This window comes from Sus scrofa, chromosome 3 (assembly GCF_000003025.6).
Source record: "Sus scrofa isolate TJ Tabasco breed Duroc chromosome 3, Sscrofa11.1, whole genome shotgun sequence".
In the NCBI taxonomy this organism is placed as follows: Eukaryota; Metazoa; Chordata; class Mammalia; order Artiodactyla; family Suidae; genus Sus; species Sus scrofa.
The window spans coordinates 59,655,049-59,671,634 of record NC_010445.4 but is presented as its reverse complement, the minus strand read 5'-3'; the positions used below and the strand labels follow the sequence as shown (position 1 = coordinate 59,671,634).

General features: G+C 40.9%; 1 protein-coding gene across 1 annotated transcript in view; it reads left to right on the top strand.

Annotated features, from left to right (window-relative positions):
* Positions 1 to 16,586, top strand: part of KCMF1 (potassium channel modulatory factor 1) — an 86,437-nt gene that overhangs the window by 36,803 nt on the left and 33,048 nt on the right. The window lies entirely within an intron of this gene.

Below are 16,586 nucleotides of genomic sequence, written 5' to 3'. Positions count from 1 at the left end.
CCCTACTTCCCTAGGCCTCTTTTTTTTTTTTTTTTTTTTTGTCTTTTTGACATTTCTTGGGCCACTCTCGCGGCATATGGAGATTCTCAGGCTAGGGGTCAAATCGGAGCTGTAGCCGCTGGCCTACACCAGAACCACAGCAATGCGGGATCCAAGCTGTGTCTGCAACCTACACCACAGCTCACGGCAATGCCAGATCCTTCACCCACTGAGCAAGGCCAGGGATTGAACCCGCAACCTCATGGTTCCTAGTCGGATTCGTTAACTACTGCGCCACGGCGGGAACTCCCCTAGGCCTTTTTGTACACAGTTGGTACTTGGCCTTCAAGTGGGATACAGCTGGTTAGTGATGAGAGGCCAGAAGTTGATGCTGGAATTCCTCTACTACCAGAGGGATGCTTTCTCTCTCCCTCCATGACCTCGCATCGGCAGAACTTGAGCTAGAAGCCAGCTGCCAAGGGAGTATAAATAATTGAATTTGTAGACCCTACACTGTGGTTTCTCAACCTCAGCACCGTTGATATTTTGGGCCAGGTGCCTGCCCTGTGCTTTGTAGGATATTTAGTAACATCCCTGGCCTCTACCCGCTTGATTTGTGTACCCAACCCCCTCCCGAATGTTTCCATACATGGCTGCACGGACCCTTGGTGGGAGTGGGGGACAAAATGGCCCCTGATTGAGGACAACGTCCTAGGCCAGCATTGTGGAAAAGAATAAGCTTGGAGCTGAGAAACAGTGGTAATAACCAGAACCAGCTTTACTTCACATAGCCTTGAAATGGGAATGAAGGGAGGAGAAATTAACATTCACATGCTTGTTACAGCCCTGCAGTATAGAGATTAGCATATTCTTTTTTCTTTTTTTTTTTTTTCCTTCTGGGGCCACACATGCAGCATATGGACATTCCCAGGCTGGGGGTCTAATTGGAGCTGTAGCTGCCAGTCTACACCACAGCTCACAGCAACACCAGATACTTAACCCACTGAGTGAGGCCAGGGATAGAACCCGCATCCTCAGGGATTCTAGTCGGGTTCATTACCACTGAGCCACAATGGGAACTCCCCCCCCCCTTTTTAAATTTAAATTAGTTAGTTGGTGAGGAAAGCAAAAACTAATTAAGTAATTTCTTTGCAGTCAGATAGAATTCAGATCCTTGATGATAAAGTTATTGTTTATATGCTGCTCTTGAAGTTTGTTCTTTTAGTTTATTCCCATACTCCTTTTTTAAGTAGGGGCACTGTTCTTTTGAGTGTTACGTTTTCAAGTCCTTATGGCTACATCGTTATCCTAGATGCATTTGCTGGCTGGTGCCCTACCAGAGACTCACTGCTCAGAATCATGGCGGAAAATGTTCACACATGGGGGGAAGAAGAAACGTGAATAATATTTGTATTAAAGCCAATGTTTTGTTTTGTTTTTTAGCTTTGGATACTTATACTTGAGAACTAGTTAGTTTGATTTCCTAGTGATTTGCTTCAAACTCTACAAGCGTTGCCTATTTTTCTCATTTTGCCTGTATGTTTAGTCCTTTATGTCTTTCTGTCCCATACTGTTGTGTATGACTCTCCATGTGATGGAAAGACCTGTCCTCCCTCAGAAGAAGTCTCCCAAAGATCAGCCTGACAGCATACTGTTCAACTAGCATGTCTCATAATCACCCCAGACCCAACAACTAAAGGTAGAGTAGGTAGCGTGCTTCCTAGCATATGCTCTGCACTTTGAGTTCATTATTCCTTGTCTTCTCCAGAGTTTTCTATCAGTGTGGGTCCCTTTAGTTTAAAACCAGTGAAGGCACTGGAGTAGACATAAAAATAATGTTACAGTTGAAGACCTGTTAGATTTTTAAATTGGTTTGCCTAGAAAAGAGGAGGAAGCGACTTGATTCTCGCTTTAAGCTGTGTGGTTGCGTTTCTGAGGGTGGATTTAGAGTAACAGCTCTATGTGGAGGAAACATGGAACAGAAGGGCCTGAAGTTGAATTTCAGTGTTTTGAAGAGAAAGGTGCCTCAGGGACTGCTTGGTATGAAGAGTTGTGTCCGGGTAAGACTAACTGTGGGACTCTGTTGTACCTTCCCAACTAGAATGAGTCATCTCATACTGCTTTTGCTTGCGGGCGTGTTCCCACCAGTCTCTGCCACTCACTCGTCTATTGTATTTTAATTGCTTGTTTACTTATCTTTATTCCCTATTAAACTTTAAACACTAAGTGGGCATTGTAGGTGCTGAAAAATTGTCATTGAGGTAATGTTTTTAAGGTAGGTTAATGAGAAATTATTTCCTAATATCAATGCAGACAAATCCTTTACACTGTAATAGAAAGGGCTGTCATGTGCAAACTGGGAATTTATCACAAATAAATGTGCAGGCATTTCTGGCTCAAATAAGCATCAAATAGTATGCTTTCTGCTTGTTCCCTATTCATCTTGTTGTTTCTTCCCCTTTCCCTCAGATAGTGGCAGAAAGTCAGTTTAAAAGTGGTCAAACCGTAGGCAGAAAGTTCCAAGGGGGGCAGACCCCATGAGGTATGTTTCACCCTTGTTTAAAATGACATTCTTCTGACAAATATATGTAAGTGTTTTTCCAGGCCAAAAGTCCCCTACTGCCCTCTGAACTGTACACACCAAGTACATGATGGGAAGGCATCTAAACAGCAAATTGAGCCTCTTGTCAGTGTCCATTAGTCGCTCTTCACATCTTCTGAGCATCGTCTAGTGTGCCCAGATTGTGACTGTGTTTGGGGGTAGTCATTCTGTTAATGCTTACCTTTTTTCTTTTCTTTTTTCCTTCGTTGCTTTTTAGGTTAGCACCAGCGGCATATTGTTGGTTCCCAGGGTAGGGGTCGAATCCTAGGGGGAGCTGTAGCTGCCGGCCTACACCACAGCCACAGCAATGTGGGATCCTTAACCCACTGAGCGAGGCCAGGGATCAAACCTGCAACCTCATGGTTACTAGTTGGATTCGTTTCTGCTGCACCACAACGGGATCTACAGTGAATGCTTACCTCGAAACTCAGTGACTAGTTTATACCTTAGAAAGACGTAACAAATAGGGATGTAGAATCTATCTTTGGGGCTAAAAAATATTAGTTTTAAGTGAAATATTTTAAATGTATAGAAAGAAATAAGACTTTGCAGATATAGATGAATTCTACTTTATACCCTTTCTCCTTTCCTTTCTGTTTCCTTCCTTATCTCTGTACATCCCAGAGGCCATCACTTCTTGGGAGTTGGTGTGTATCCTTCCTGTCCACATTTCAATATGCTTTCTATAAATGTATGTATATATCGATAAACTATAATTATAGAGTATTGCATTGTGTATTTTTATTCTTTATTTATTTATTTCGTCTTTTAGGGCCGCACTAGTGGCATATGGAGGTTCCCAGGCTAGGGGTCGAATCGGAGCTGTAGCCGCTGAACTACACCACAGCTCATGGCAACGCCAGATCCTTAACCCATTGAGCGAGGCCAGGGATTGAACGCGTGTCCTCATGGATGCTGGTCAGATTCATTAACCACTGAGCCACAACGGGAACTCCTGCATAGTGTATTTTTAAATTTTTTTTTCTTTTTTGCCCTACCCACAGCATATGAAATTTCCTGGGCCGGAGCTCGAACCTGCACCACAGTAGCGACAACACCAGATCCTTAACCCACTGAGCCTGATCCACCAGGGAACTCTTGTGTTGCATATTTTTAAATTAACATAAATGATTCCATGTGATATGTATTCTTTTACAACTTGTTTTTGTGGAGACTTAGATGTGATAATAGCAGTTTATTGGAGCTCATAATGTTCTAGAATTTCATTAGGGGATTATGTCATGTGTAATAGGTTATTGATTCCCATGTTCGAGGATGTATGTGTGCCAGATTTCCTTATGTTTGCGAAGACCAAAAATGAAAAATTATATATTTGAGGGTCATACTGATATTCTACTGTGATTTGAAAGAGTGAGATGTGACATATAACTAAAATTATCAGTAGAGGAGGTGGTGATGTTTCTAAACATTTACCAATATATGGATAAATGGATTTTCAAAAAGTTAAGAAAACACGGCTCTGGAGTAAGAACTTACAAAATAGTGCCTTTAGGTAGAGCTGTGTTTGACTGATCATCAACCTCGGGAAATAAATAAATGTATATTAACATCCACCTTGAAAGTAATTCTTCAACCTCAGGGTTTCATTTTAGAGGAGTTTTGTCCCTTAGAAAATAAAGAATTAAGGGAAGAGCAATAAACATGATATTAAATGTATATCTCCATGCCATAGTATATAAAACATTCTAAAGACATCCCCTTCTAAAATAAACAAAAGCAGACTTCCTGTTCTCAGATGATCTGCATCAATAGGTTCATCTTAATCACTATTTGTCACTTAATGGCTGTGTGCCTTTGGAGCATGTTGCTTGTGCTCCTGTGCCTCAATTTATTCATCAGTTCGATGACCAACCCTTAGCAGGTACCTGGAGCATCAAGATCAATTAAACACTAATTAATTGGTTATTGAGAGAACATTGCTATGTAGATGATCTGAGGGAGAGTCTCCTCTGTTTTTTCATACCTATTTAAAGTGTTTTAATTTTTCAGACCAGCTCCTGTAGTTTTGAAGTGTGCTAGTATTGGAATGTACTAGTATTCTCCTTTAAAAGTCTCTGCAAAATGTTCATGGAATCACTCGATATTTTCATAAAAATGATCACCTTTTCTGGAGTTTCCTGGTGGCCTAGCAGTTAAGGATCTGGTTTTGTCACCGCTGTGGCTCAGGTCACTGCTGTGGCACAGATTCAATCCTTGGCCTGGGATCTTCCCAGTATTGGCGGGTGTGGCCAAAAAAAAACAAAAAACAAAAAAGCAAAACCTACTCCAAGGGACACTGGCCTTTTGGGAGGACTGGAGCTCTCTGCTTGGCCTGTAGACCTGCCTAGAAAGGTCTGTCTTTCTTTTCTTTATTTTGCTTTTTAGCACCATACCTGTGGCATATGGTTGTTCTCAGGCTAGGGGTCTAATCAGAACTGTAGCCGACAGCCTATGCCACAGCCACAGCTAGGGGTCGAATCAGAGCCATAGCTGCTGGCCTGCACCACAGCCACAGTCACGCGGGATCCGAGCCGTGTCTGCCACCTACACCACAACTCACAGCAATGCCAGATCCTTAACCCACTGAGTGAGGCCGGGGATCAAACCCCCATCCTCGTGGTTCCTAGTCGGATGCGTTAACCACTGAGCCTCGAAGGGAACTCCCTAGAAAGGTCTTTAAAACAGCAGTAGTTTCTGTTTAGTTGGCATTGTTTAAAGCAACTAAATGGAATTGCACACATATTTTAAAATACTAAGATTTTATTTTTGGTTTTTACCTATAAAATTGGTAACACAAAACTGTGGCTAATTAAAAAAACCCCTGTTTACTGAAATTCCCTTGATGGTGCAACAGGTTAGGGATCCAACATCGTCGCCGCTTTTGCTCAGGCTGCAGCTGTGGCATGGGCTGGATCCCTGGCCCCAGAATTTCCGCTTGCACCAAATGTGGCCGAAAGCAAAAACAAAACAAAACAAAAAAAACCCTGTTTCCCAACAACAATAAACATCGTTTATACAGCTGGCAACTAAGCTCACTTAGGCTGATGTTGCTGAACGTTAGCTCATGCCTAGAAGTATTTGGTGCAGCATTTCTACTGACTTAATTTTCTTTTCTCCTACGGGAAACAGGTACCTGTGCAGTCTCTTCCCCCCGCTACTTTCATCATTCACTCGTTCTTACATCAGGAAGTCTATTATAGACACACATTAATCCCTGTTTCCTTCCTCTCTTTCAAGCTCTTATCTAATTACTCCATGAAAATGTCCCTTCCTCTTTTCATCCACTTCATTCATTCAGCAGATACTCACTGAATTCCTGCTTTGTCCCAGGCATTCCTTACACAACTCTCCTTCCTTCATTTAATGTGAGTTGGAAAATAGCTCTAATTATGGCTGAATATGATAGTATACTGAGTAATTTAGAAGCTTCTCTATGTCCAGATAAGAGATTCTGAAAGACTATTGCTAACTAAGCTCCCTCACGAGCAGGTCCATTGTTACTCAGGTGAGTATCTGTTTGCAGGCCAGGGATGCATTTTCTGCAAAGCAAGAGCAGAGAAACTGTTCTTTTTTTGCTTTTTAGGGCCACATCTGCAGCATATGGAAGTTCCCAGGCCAGGGGTCTGATCAGAGCTGCAGCTGCCAGCCTACAGCACAGCCACAGCAACTCGGGATCCAAGCTGCATCTGCGACCTACACCAGAGCTCGCAGTAACACCAGATCCTTAACCCACTGAGCCTGCCAGGTATCAAACCTGCATCCTCGTGGATGCTAGTCAGATTCGTTAACCTCTGAGCCACAATGGGAACTCCAGAAACAGTTCTTTAAAACCAGGCAAAACAACCAGTTGTTCCAAAATAGACCAAATTCCTCTAACCTTAAACTTTTAGAGGTGAATTAAACTTTCCTCTTTGACAAGATCCATAAGGAACTCCTTAAGTAAAATGTCTAACCCCTACCTTTCTGTCCACTTTGCTGGGCAGATATGAGCTGGCTTTGAGTCATCCATAGCCATGAAAGAAGTTTTATTATATTTATATTTTATATTTATTATATTTTCCTCATGACTTTGTTGTGAAGATTAATAAAGTAATTTTGAAAATTGTCTGGGACACAGTAAATAATGATGGGAGTTGCTGCTAATACCCACTGGAGTATTAGCTGTACATAGCAAAGACCTTTACTCACTGCTCTTATCTTTGCACATAGTGGATACTCAGTAGGGAAAGACTACTGAGTCTTATTACATATCACCAAACTCGTAGAATTCTACCTGAAAGTAATAAAGTCAAGGTTAGAAAGCTGAGTCCCAGTACAGAAAGGATTGTTTTAAATTGCCAGATGAGTGTATCGCACTTTCAAGTCTACCAAGTGTGAAGAGCACACATAGTTCAAAATCTATTTACCAGGCAGCTCCATGCTTTCCCCTGCTCTAATGTTCCTCTCTGTCTCCCAGTCCTCTTTCCCGAATAGTGCTCTCCCAGCTGTATTCCCTCGTTCTCATTTCTCTTTCTCTGCCCCTGGCATCTCTTCAAGTAGAGGTCTTCTCCTGAATGGTATGTATATGTGGCTTTCTGTACCCAATTTTCTCTCCTCATGAGCCTCTCTTTTTACCAAGTGGCATAGATTTAAAAGATAATAAACATGTATAGGCGTTCACTGGTGGCTCAGTAGGTTCAGGATCCAGTGTTGTCACTGCTGTGGTTCATTGTCACTGCTACGACATGGTTTTCATCCCTGGCCTGGGGACCTCTGCATGCTGCCATCACAGCCTAAATAAACAAATAAATAAGCAGGCAAGCAAGTATAGAATTACATGTGTATTTCATGGGGGGGGGTGTTCTGATCCTAATTTTAAAGATAATTAAGTAGGGCTTTTTTTTTTTTTTCCTTCTTCTTCTTTTTAAGGAGATGAACTCCTAGAGTTACTTTACTGTTGGAAGGCATGATTGCTTGTATTTCCCCCTGTGTTTCTTTAAGAGAAGGGGGAAAAGTTTTCTATTTCTGATCTAGGAGTCACAGCTTGTGAAGCATTAGAGTTTATCTCAGATTCCAGCAATTTTGCTTCTAGAAAGATCCCTTCACCATCTTCTTTTTATTTATTTATTTATTTATTGACTTTTTAGGGCCGCACCTGCAGCACATGGAGGTTCCCAGGCTAGGGGATGAATTGGAACTGCAGCTGTTGGCCTATACCACAGCCATAGCAACTCAGGATCTGAGTCACGTCTGCAGCCTGCACCACAGCTCACGGCAATGCCAGATCCTTAACCCACTGAGTGAGGCCAGGGGTTGAACCCGCAACCTCATGGTTCCTAGTCGGGTTCATTTCCGCAGCGCCACAACCGGAACTCCTCACCATCTTTAATTCTGGCTACTTCCACTTTTCACTGAGTGGCAGTACATTTCTTTAATTGCTTCCATGTTCATCTGAGATCCTCTTCAAAAGGCTGAATGGTTTTTCAACTATCTCAATTCAGAGAGCCTCTTTGGGAGTTGTCTTTATTATTGTAAAGTTATTTTAGTGTGCAGTTCTCAGTTTTGTTCTATAGCATATAACATACATACACACGTACATTTTTTTTTTTTTAAGTCACACTTATTTAGAGATGTATGGGCCCTGAAGAGATAGTTTCGTGAAGTAAAAAAGAAGACCTTCTCTCCAGATTACGTGGTATCTAGGGGTTAAAATAGATCGTCATTGGCTAATGCTGAACAATTCCTGGGCTTATATTCCAGATGGAGTCTTTTCTTTTCACTGTGTATCTTGACAGATAGCTTTCCCTTTACTGACCTTCCCTCCTGCCACCTCTCTGTTCCCTACTAAAAATTCATTCAAATTAAAAGAAAAATCTGTGTCAACCTTGGGTTTTTCTTTAAATGATGTATAAATGTATTTATAATATACGTATAGTAGTGTATATAGGTTAACAAACCTTTATTTTAGAAATTAAAGAAAAAAAGACATTTTACTTATTATTTCAGTGGCTTTCTTTTTTTTGGTCTTTTGTCCTTTTTAGGGCCGTACCCGCGGCATATGGAGGTTCCCAAGCTAGGGGTCTAATTGGAGCTGTGGCTGCCGGCCTACACCACAGCCACAGCAACGCCAGATCCGAGCCTGGTCTGTAACCATGCCAGATCCTTAACCCACTGAGGGAGGCCAGGGATTAAACCCGAAACCTCATGGTTCCTAGTCGGATTCATTTCTGCTGCACCACGATGGCAACTCCTCCAGTGGCTTTTTAAACATCTGTTCCCACTAGGGGGCATTCTTTCCTTTGATTTTAGTTCTTAGCCTTTATGTATTAATTTTACAAAATTCCTAAATACAAAAGTACGTGTTGTGGATGTGAATGTGTTTAGATACAGTTTTTATAGTTAAGTGTTGTCAGATATATACCATTCTTTTTATGTTAGTTTCACATGTATCAGTGTCAAAATTGAGGTTAAACTGTATTTCTTAGCATTTTTGTTTATCTTGTTAGATGAACTTGATCAGATGGGGAATCACAAATATCCCACTATAACTTTTAAGATACAACTTGTAAGAGAACATGGGCAAAACATTCTGACATAAATCATTAGAAATGTCCTCTAAGGTCAGTCTCCCAGGGCAATAAAAATAAAAACAAAAATAAATAAATGAGAGCTAATCAAACTTATAAGCTTTTGCACAGCCAAGAAAACCATTTTTTTTTTTAAGGAAATGAAAAGATAGCCTACAGAGTGGGAGAAGATAGTTGCAAATAATGCAACCAACAAGGGCTTAATCTCAGATAATACAAACAACTCATACAACTCAACAACAACAACAAAAGAACCCAATTGAAAAAATGGACAGAAGACCTAAATAGACATTTCTCCAAAGACATACAGATGGCCAGCAGGCACATGAAAGACTGCTCCATCTACATCACTAATTATCAGAGAAATGCAAATCAAAGCTACAGTGAGGTACCACCCCACACCCGTCAGAATGTCTATAGACATTAGACACTCGTCATTAATAAGTCTACAGATAACAGATGCTGGAGAGGATGTGGAGAAGAGGGAACCCTCCTACACTGTTGGTGGAAATGTAAATTGATACAACCACCGTGCAAAACAATATGGAAGTTCCTCAGAAAACTAAACATGGAACTACTATATGATCTGTCAATCCTACTCTTGGGCATACATCTGGACCAAAAAAAACTACAATTCAAAAGGATACATGCACCATATGTTCATGGCAGCACTATTTACAGTATCCAAGACATGGAAACAACCTAAATGTCTTATTGACAGGTGAATGGATTAAGAAGATGTACCTATACACAGTGGAATATTACTTAGCCATAAAAAATAATGCCATTTGCAGCAATATGGATGCAACTAGAGATCCTCATACTAAGTAAAGTCAGAAAGAGAAAGACAAATATCTTATATCACTATATGTGGAATTTAAAATATGGTAAAAATGAACCTATGTACAAAACAGAAATAGATTCACAGACCTAGAGAACAGATTTCCACTTGCCAAGGGACATGGGGAAGGGAGCAGGATGGATTGGAAGTTTGGGGTTAGCAGATGCAAACTATTACATTTAGAATGGATAAGCAATGAGGTCCTACTGTGCAGTACAGGGAGCTATATCCAGTCTCTTGGGATAGAACATGATAGAAGAGTTCCCGTTGTGGCTAAGAGGAAACGAACCCTACTAATATCCATGAGGATGCGGGTTTGATCCCTGGCTTCACTCCATGGGTTAAGAATCCAATGCTATGGTGTAGGTCACAGACATGGCTCAGATCTCCTGTGGCTGTGGCTGTGGCTGGCAGCTATAGCTCCAACTTGACCCCTAGCCCAGGAACTTCCATATACTGCGAAGTGCAGCTCTAAAAAAAAAAAAAGCATGATGGAAGATAATATGAGAAAGAGAATGTATATATATGTATGACTGGGTCACTTTGCTCTTCAGGAGAAATTGGCACATTGTAAATCAACTGTACTTTAATAAAAAACAGTTTTATAAAGATGTATGTACAGCACAGGGAATATAATTAATATTTTACAATAATTTTGGGCATAATCTGTAAAAATACCAAGTTACTATGTTGTATACTTGAAACCCTCATAATATTGTAAGCTATACATAATTAAAAATAGTAAATACAATTTTTAAAAAGATGTAGCTTGTGCTTTTTGCCATTTTATAAAGTAGTGATTGAATTTATTTGTGACACAGTATGGCTAAAACCTAGGTTATACAAGGATAAGTTGCATATTTTGTTATTTGGTTAACACAGTGTTTGCAGGCTGTATATAATGTAGGGTAAAGGAAACCTAACTTTTTCTTTTTGTCTTTTTTCTAGGGCCGTACCCACGGCATATGGAGCTGCCCAGGCTAGGGGTCTAATCGGGCTGTAGCCGCCGGCCTACACCAGAGCCACAGCAACATGGGATCCAAGTCGAGTCTGCGACCTACACCACAGCTCACGACAACGCCAGATCCTTAACCCACTGATCGAGGCCAGGGTTCGAACCCGCAACCTCATGGTTCCTAGTCAGATTTGTTAATACTGAACCACGACAGGAGCTCCAAGGAAACCATGTTTTTAATCCAGGATATCTCAGTGCTAACGTCTCGTGGTTCTTTAGCCTTGCATCTCAAGGCAGTATTTTTATTTGACAATTTGAACTTTTATTTCTATTACAACATAGCACTTTTCTCTGGAAATTTTAGTTGTTAAATATATCTTACATCCCATCAGAAGCAATTCCATTCTTCCTATCAAGCAGTTGATACTTTTACATATGCCACATGTATATTCTGTTTCAGATTTTCCTGAGCTTCCTGATACCAGGTAGAACAACTATTGTTAACCAAGGGACTGTGCACATGGAGGAAGAGCTGCTTGTTTTCCCTCATTGGAATTGTAGATCACCTGTAGTGGAAACTAAGGGAGCAGATTTTGTTAGTCTGGGTTATAAAATGAATTCTGACAGATATACTTGGAAGAGATTATGTTTTAAGTTCCCAGAAGGGAAATCGGGGGGTCCTTTGCAAAGCTAAATGAGATTTAGTAATTCCAAGTGGAAATGGGGGAAGTGGGGTGCTTTTGAGAAACTGGCAGCCTATGCATGCTTCCGTGCTTTTATTTTGAGACTTTGAGCTACTATCAAAAAAAAAAACAAAAAAGGTGGTTTGAAATCTACAAAATAAGATCTTGACTTAAGCTTATGATGACAGATTAGAAGTATTAAATTGGCAAAACTGTTACAATGAGGAAAACTATATGTGAGAATATATTTTTACTTCCCTGACTTCTTATTCATAGTACACTTAGCACCAAAACAAATCTTCTGTAACATACTTGCCACCGTAGATTGTTATAAAGTTACTCTTACTTATAAGAAACCCTGCTGAGAACTTACCTATTATAATGTTTAATGGTAGCACTGATACAGATATGTATTTGAAATAAAGACCTTGAATCACAAAAATTGTTAAATGTCTTTCAGTGTTAAGAAATTAAAAAAAAAATACATTTTAGAAATGATTCCATCAAAAATAGTTAATAGGAGTTCCCGTCGTGGCGCAGTGGTTAACGAATCCAACTAGGAACCATGAGGTCGCGGGTTCGGTCCCTGCACTTGCTCAGTGGGTTAACGATCCGGCGTTGCCGTGAGCTGAGGTGTAGGTTGCAGACGTGGCTCGGATCCCGCGTTGCTGTGGCTCTGGCGTAGGCCGGTGGCTATGGCTCCGATTGGACCCCTAGCCTGGGAACCTCCATATGCCGCGGGAGCGGCCCAAGAAATAGCAACAACAACAACAAAAAAAAGACAAAAAAAAAATAGTTAATAATTTTTTAAAGAGCCCCAATTTCCCTATTTTTGGCCACACCCACAGCGTGTGGAAGTTTCTGGGCCAAGGATGGAACTCCTTGCCACAGCTATGGCCTGAGCTGCTGCAGTGACAGTGGCAGATCCTGAACCCCCTGTACCACAAGAGAACTCCCAAGAAGCCCAATTTTTTCTTTTTTTTTTTTTTTTTTCTTTTTTGGTCACCCTGCAGCATATGGAGTTCCCAGATCAGGGACCAGGTGCTAGCCACAGTCTTGACCTTAACCCTGTGCCAGCCTGGGGATCAAACCTGTGTCCCAGTGCTCCCAAGATGCCCCTGATCCTATTGGGCCACAGGAGGAACTCCAAAAGAAGTCCAATTTCTTTTTTCTTTTCTTTTTTTTTTTTTTTTTTTTGGTCTTTTTGCCTTTACTTGAGCCACTCCCTCAGCATATGGAGGTTCCCAGGCTAGGGGTCTAATCGGAGCTGTAGCTGCCAGCCTACACCAGAGTCACAGCAACACAGGATCCGAGCCACGTCTGCGACCCACACTACAGCTCATGGCAACGCCAGATCCTTAACCCACTGAGCAAGGCTAAGGATTGAACCCGCAACCTCATGGTTCCTAGTCAGATTCGTTAGCCACTGCTCCATGACGGGAACTCCAGAAGTCCAATTTCTTAAAGGGCTAACAGTTACTGAACTCTAGCTGGATTGTAGGTGAAGTCTGATACCGCTCCCTATCCTTACCTCTTAGGAGAGCATTTAGATTTAGAATACTTTGAATTTCATCAGAAGAGTAGAACAGGCAACGGGCAGAAATCATTAGCATGTCTCTCCTGAAAATGATGCAGTGTTTGGCAGTGTCACCATCCACAGTCGCCTTAAGCTTTGTTCATTTACATTTGTTGGAGGATAGAAAGAAAGAAAAGTGGAGCCCAAAGGGTAATGTCAGATGGGACATGCCAGAAAGTTAGTGTTCAAAACTGAGCTTCCTTTTCTGGCACCTTTTTTTTTTTTTTTTTTTTTTTTTTTTTTTTTTGTCTTTTTTTGTCTTTTGTTGTTGCTGTTGCTGTTGTTGCTATTTCTTGGGCCGCTCCCGCGGCATATGGAAGTTCCCAGGCTAGGGGTTGAATCGGAGCCATAGCCACCGGCCTACGCCAGAGCCACAGCAACTGGGATCCGAGCCGCGTCTGCAACCTACACCACAGCTCACGGCAACGCCGGATCGTTAACCCACTGAGCAAGGGCAGGGACTGAACCGCAACCTCATGGTTCCTAGTTGGATTCGTTAACCACTGCGCCACGATGGGAACTCCTCTGGCACCTTTTTAGCTGAGTTCACACTACATTTTGTTTGATAACAGTTATTGTACCATGTCACATTAAACTTTCATTTGTGAATCTAAGTAGATACTTACCCCCTTTCAACGTTATTATAGTGCCTGGAAGCTTTTTTTTTTTTTTTTTTTTTTGCTTTTTAAGGCCTCACTTGAGGCATATGGAAGTTCCCAGGCTAGGGGTCAAATCAGAGTACAGCTGTCGGCCTGCAAACTCACGGCAACGCCAGATCCTTAATCTACTCACTGATCGAGGCCAGGGATTGAACCTGCATCCTCATGGATACTAATGGAATTCACTTCCGCTGCGCCACAACAGGAACTCCTTTTGTTGTTCTGGTTTTTTTGTTGGAAAGCTATTTTGAATAAGGAAATTTTGCCATATTACATTGTTTTGCTCATCATTTTTTCAGGGAAGCTTTGGCCACACCATGTATTTTTTGCTTTATTTTTCTCCATAGCCTTATTTTCTAACTTGCTTTATAGCTTTGTTTTTAATACGCATCCTCACTCACTATTTAAGGCTAGCATTCATTCTCTTTTAATTCATTCTGTAAGGTGCCTTTGGGTTGTTAAAAGCCCCCCCCTTTTTTCTTTTTTCTTTTTTTTGTTTGCAAAACCTGTGAACATTCTTCTGGTGTGCACAGGCACCAGAGGATTCCCCAGGGCATATATTTAAGAGCGAAACTGCAAAATTCTGGGAATTGCACATGTTTAATGTGACTAGAATATGAAGAAAATTTTAGAGTGGTTGTGCTGATTCCTGTTGCCACCAGCAGAGCAGAGTGTTTCTGTTGTTCCTTGTCTTTACCAACCCTTGATATCAACAGACTGCCTAATTGTTAGATGTAAAATGACAGCTCTTGATGGTTTTATTTGTACTTCTTTGATGACTAAGGAGATTGAGCATCTTTTCATATATTGATTGGTCATATATGTTTATTGTTCTTTGCCCATTGATGTCTTTGTCCATTTTTCCATTAGATGTTCATCATTTTCCTACTGATATGTAAGAGTTCCTTAATGTGTTCTGTATACCTAACTTTGGTCTGTCATGTATGTTGCATTTATCACCAGTTTCTGAGCCTTGTCAGTTCCATCTCTAGGATATTAAAAAATGAAGAAAGTCTTAATTTTAATGTGGTTTAATATATCTCTTTATGGTTTGGGCCCTGCGTGTGTGTTTTAAGAAATTGTTTCCTAGAGTTACTTTATCCAGCGGGTTAAGGGCATGGCCAGAAAAAAAGAAATTGTTTCCTACTCTGAGCTCATAAAAATATTACCCTCTATTGTCTTCAGAGTTTTTTTTTTTTTTTTTTTTTCCTTTCACTTTTGTCTTTAAGCCGTCTGGAATTGATGGGGGGGGGTGGAAATCCGTGGAAGAGATCCGGTTTTATTTTCCCCCTCTATGGATGATCACCTGTTCTGGTACCATTTACTGTCTACTCCTTTCCTCACTGATCTCTAATGACCTTTTACTATCATGAAACAGATTTCAATGTGGGGCTTTCTATTCTGTTCCTTTGGTCAGTTCATCTGTCTCTATGCCAAGACATTTTATCTTAATTACTGTAGCTTTGTATTAGTAGCTCTTGATTTGTTAAGCAGATCCCTCCATCTTGTTATTCTTTTTTTTTTTTTTTTTTTTTTTTTTTGCTTTTTAGGGCCGCACCCTCAGCACATGGAGGTTCCCAGACTAGGGGTCCAGTCAGAGCTACAGCTGCCAGCCTGCAACACCAGCTCCTTAATCTGCTGAGTGAGGCCAGGGATCGAACCCACAACTCATGGTTCCTAGTTGGATTCGTTTCCACTGTGCCACAATGGGAACTCCATCAAATGGCATTTTTTTTTTTTTTATTGTGGTAAAATATGCATGACCTAAAATCTGTCATTTTAATGCTTTTTACATGTACATTTTGGTGGCATTGGTACCTTTGCATTGTACAACTATTACCATTATCCATTTCCAGAATTTTTCATCATCGCAAACTGAAACCCAGTAAACAGTACCCCCCTTCCACCCACCTCTAGTAAACCACTCTTCTGCTTTGTTTTTTTTCTGTGAATTTGACTAGTCTAAGTACCTCATGTAAGTAGAATCATAAATGGGGCGTTTTAAAAAATATTTTTATCTCATTTGGAATGAAGAAACTAATTCTATTTAATTGGTTTTTTACTTTAAGCAACCTTGCTTAAAATGCTTTATTCTAAACACTTAGCTGTATTCAGGAGTTCCTATTGTGGTGCAGCGGAAACGAATCCAACTGGGAATCATAGAGTTTCGGGTTTGATCCCTGGCCTCACTCAGTGGGTTGAGGATCTGGCCTTGCCATGGGCTGTGGTGTAGGTCTCAGACGAAGCTCTGATCTGGCGTTGATGTGACTGGCCTAGGCCAGCAGCTGCAGCTCCAATTGGATCCTAGTCTGGGAACTTCCATATGCCACAAGTGTGGCCCTAAAAGGCAAAAAAAAAAAAAAAAAAAAAAAAAATAGCTGTATTGGGGTTTTCTATACAAATAAGTATGTCATATATGAATAAAAGGCTTTCCTACCATTAAACCTGCCCATTGAGATTTAAATTGTAATTAATTTTTTTCTTTTTACATTTAGACATTTGGTTCATTTTGTTTTCTTTCCTTTTATTCTGGGCTGCACCAGTGGCATTCAGAAGTCCCTGGGCCAGGGATCGAACCTGAGCCACAGCAGTGACAACTCTTGAGTCCTTAACTGCTAGGCCATCAGGGAACTCTTTGGCTCATTTTCATATCTGTTGGTTGCCTCTTTTTTTTCAAGCTCCTTTTAAATGTTAAGTATATTTGGTATTCAATTCTGATACAAAC